The sequence below is a fragment of the Nomascus leucogenys genome, unplaced genomic scaffold (assembly GCF_006542625.1).
Source record: "Nomascus leucogenys isolate Asia unplaced genomic scaffold, Asia_NLE_v1 000760F_102273_qpd_obj, whole genome shotgun sequence".
Classification (NCBI taxonomy): Eukaryota; Metazoa; Chordata; class Mammalia; order Primates; family Hylobatidae; genus Nomascus; species Nomascus leucogenys.
This window is the reverse complement of record NW_022097264.1, coordinates 64,120-68,056: the sequence shown is the minus strand read 5'-3', so window position 1 is coordinate 68,056 and position 3,937 is coordinate 64,120. Positions and strand designations below refer to the sequence as shown.

At 54.9% G+C, this 3,937-nt stretch overlaps 1 pseudogene; it reads left to right on the top strand.

The window, feature by feature from the left end:
- The first annotated feature begins 508 nt into the window (after positions 1-508).
- LOC100592635 lies at positions 509-2,681 on the top strand (annotated as a pseudogene).
- The last annotated feature ends 1,256 nt before the right edge of the window (positions 2,682-3,937 follow it).

Genomic DNA, 3,937 nt, shown 5'->3' with positions numbered 1-3,937 from the left:
CTGCAGGTTTGAACTGCTCCAAAGTAAAACTTATAATTAAGTCCTGTTGAGTTAACATACGGAAGGCCTTTCCTAACCACAGCTCTAATAGATGAAAAGACTCATCAATTAAAAAAAGTGTCATCAATCTAGGACAGGTGCAAAGGCACTCTGGGAATATGGAAGCAAGAGTCTTCCCCTGCCACATGGGAGGAAAATTCAGTTTCAGCTCAGCTAGGGATCTAGTCTTATTAAAGACGTGGAAGGAAGTTCTCCAGCTGAGCAGCTTTCCCCAACGTGGAAAGGACCACAGAAAGGACACCTGAGCTCTCCAACAGACGTTCACCGCCAAGGGATTCACAGGTGGGTACACCTGTGTGGAAGTAAAGTTGTTACTTATTCTGGGAGCCCAATCCAAGGCTGAGGGAGGGGGATGCGGGGCTATTTCAGCATTGATGGAAGGCGGGCTGGTTAGCTGCGCGTCTGCTCCTCCTCGTGTTTCTCCTGCTGCCCTAATCTTGCCTTGGCCATGAGGGAGATTGTGCTCACGCAGACCGGGCAGTGCGGGAACCAGATTGGCACCAAGGTTGGCAGCTGGGGCTCTAAGGGCCCAGCCCAGGCCTGCCGGGTGGCCAGGGAAGGTGTTGGCAGTGGCGGGGTGGCACCCCTGCATTGCGGCCCTTGGGATCCCTGCCGGTTACCCGGTGGAACTGGGCAGCTGGCGAGGTGGCCAGGGTGGACCCCAGGGACACGGCGGCCTAGGGATGGGGGTGCAGATGAGGGTGGGGCTGGGAGAGGGGCAGGGGCGCCTCCGTGACTCAGCCTTAGCCTGTCTGGCCCCTCCCGTCTCAGGCAGTTCTGGGAGGTGATCTCTGATGAGCATGCCATAGACTTCGCTGGCACCTACCACGGGGACAGCCACCTGCAGCTGGAGCGCATCAATGTGTACTACAACGAGGCCAGCGGCGAGACCCCCGTCCTTCCCCCACCGCCCTCCTGGGAACGCGGCCCTCCCCTCACTCATGCCTTCCCGCCCCACTCAGGTGGCACGTACGTGCCCCGCACTTGCTCGTGGATCTGGAGATGGGCACCATGGACTATGTGCGCTCGGGGCCCTTCGGGCAGATCTTCAGGCCAGACAACTTCATCTTCGGCGAGCTGCGGTGGAGGACTGGGGTGCAGCTTCTTAGCCAGGGCAGCTCAAAATCTAGGAGTACCCCAAGGTCATCGCTGTGGGAACTGTGGAGCCCGGGCCCCTGAACACCTCCTATCCTCTGAGTTGAGTCGCTCAATCTGCCACTTCTAGTCGGGCTTTGGGAGGAAGGCCCAGGTATCTCCTCAAGGTGAGGAGCTACTGATGTAAACTCCCTGCAGGGAGCTGGGCTGGGGCCTTGACTACACCTTCCCTGAAAATGGGCAGGAGCCGCCTGCAGCGAGTCCTGTCTCAGGTTTGACTCCTGACTTAATTCCTAACAGGGGAAGCTGCTGTCCTGCAACTCTTGGGGAGGAGATTTCATTTGCTCCACCTGCAGGGCGAATGGTGCTTTCACCTCACCCGTGACACTTGGCCCTTTTTGCTTTATGGTGGTGACCACTGATGACCGTATACCTGGCCATCGAGTGACTGGCTGTACTGTCTTACAGGTCTGAGTGGGGCTGGAAACAACTGGGCCAAGGGATACTATACAGAAGGCGTGGAGCTGATGGAGTCAGTGAAGGAAGTTGTCAGAAAGGAGGCTGAGAGCTGTGACTGCCTGCAGGGTTTGCAGCTGACCCACTCCCTGGGTGGGGGGATTGAGTCTGGGATGGGTACCCTTCTCATTAATAAGATCTGGGAGGAGTATCCAGACAGAATGATAAACACATTTAGTATTCTGCCCTCGCCCAAGGTGTCAGACACCGTGGTAGAGCCCTATAATGCCATCCTCTCAGTCCACCGGCTCATAGAAAATGCGGATGAGACCTTTTGCATAGGTAATGAAGCGCTATATGACATATGTTCCAGGACCCTAGAACTGCCTGCATCCACCTATGGTGACCTGAACCACCTGGTGTCTGTTACCATCAGTGGGGTCACCACGTGCCTGTGCTTCCCAGGCCAGCTGGATGCTGACCTGTGGAAGCTGGCCATGAACATGGTCCTGTTTCCCCGGCTGCATTTCTTCATGCCCGGCTTTGCCCCACTGACCAGCCGGGGCAGCCAGCAGTACTGGGTCTTGACCGTGGCTGAGCTTACTCAGCAGATGTTTGATGCTAAGAACATGATGGTTGCCTGCGACCCCTGTCATGGCCGCTACCTAATGGCGGGTGCCATTTTCATGAGTTGCATGCCCATGAGGGAGGTGGATGAACAAATGTTGAACATTCAAAATAAGAACAGCAGCTACTTTGCTGACTGGCTCCCCAACAACGTAAAAACAGCCGTCTGTGACATCCCACCCTGGGGGCTAAAAATGTCAGCCACCTTCATTGGGAATAATACGGCCATCCAGGAACTCTTCAAGCGTGTCTCAGAGCAGTTTACAGCAATGTTCAGGCACAAGGCCCTCCTCCACTGGTACATGGGCGAGGGCATGGATGAGACTGAATTCCCCGAGGCTGAGAGCGACATAAACGACCTGGTGTCTGAATATCAGCAATATCAGGATGCCAAGGCCAAGGAGGAGGAGTTTGAGGAGTATGTTGAGGAGGAGGTGGCCTAGAACTTTCCTTTTCTAGGTAAAGTTGTGAAACTGTGTGGATTCTTTACTGTGTTCTGACAGCCATGTGTCACTATGCAGTTGTTCATTTGTGTCTTCACCTCTCCTCCTGCTGCATTTTAAAGCACTTTTATGCGTGTGGTTTTGCCTAACAAAGTATTATCATAGCATCTGGTTTCACCTCCAACTTCTTTCCATGGGCCCTCTGGCTACTGCTGCCAGATGCACATAGTTGTCCTGCAGGCTGAAGCTGTCTGGGCTTATCACATGCCTAGGAACAAGCATTCCAGTGGCTCCAGGAGGGGTCGGCATGGGCTGTGGACGTGGCAGGCAGGCGTCACATGAACTTGGGGATGCCTTGGGCCTTGGGCAGCGACGTGGTGGAAAACCTGTTCCTGAAGGCAAGCCTTGGCTTGTCCTATGTGCCAAACTTCCAGGGGACCAGCTGGCCCTCTGTTTCTGGAATTTTAAAAGGGGTCAGTGACCCTCGTGGACAATGTCCCCAAAGTCCCATCTCAGGGTAGGAATGTGGTCAGACAGCTGGCTCTGAACCAGCAATGAGGGGTGGGCAAGTAGGACCCCAGCCACTCCATCACCACGACAGCCTGGGTGTGTTCGTGTGGCCTCATTCTCTTAATGAGGTGGGCATGGGATGTCTGGCAGGGACTACTGGGCAGGAATCAAGCCCAGTGTATGATCACATGCACTGAACCCTATGTAGAAGGAGACTAGGTCCTGGGGGCCGTAGATGGCAGTTGCTGGGCCTGTGTGCTCGGGGCAGTTTCTCCAAAGGCACAGATGGGGTTTATGAACAGAACCTGGGGAGACAGGCAGGTGTTCACAAATGCTGCTTCCCCCAAGTGGCAACCAGTGAGAAAAACGCATGAGTGGAAGTCTGACCTGCCCCAGTCTGTAGGGCTGATGCTCTCTGGAAAGGTGGCTAATGCATACTGTCTGTTGTCTCCCTGTCCTCCACTCCAAAACTTCAGGGCAAAAATCACCCAAGATTGTCAGGATGAGCCTGGTGAGGGTGGCACCTTTGGGGATACACCCTTAAGCCTGGCAGAGTCTCCTCCCCAGGCTTCTCGGGGAGCCTGGACTTCAAAGCCTGCTTTGGGGAAGATTCAAATGAGAGGTGTGTGTGTGAGCTGGGTGCTGGGCAGCATGCCAGGACAGCGCTCTTCTCCCTGACTCTTGTAGAACTTGTCCATGGCCTGTGTGATGACCTCTTGGTAATTCCCACCCCACCCACATCACAC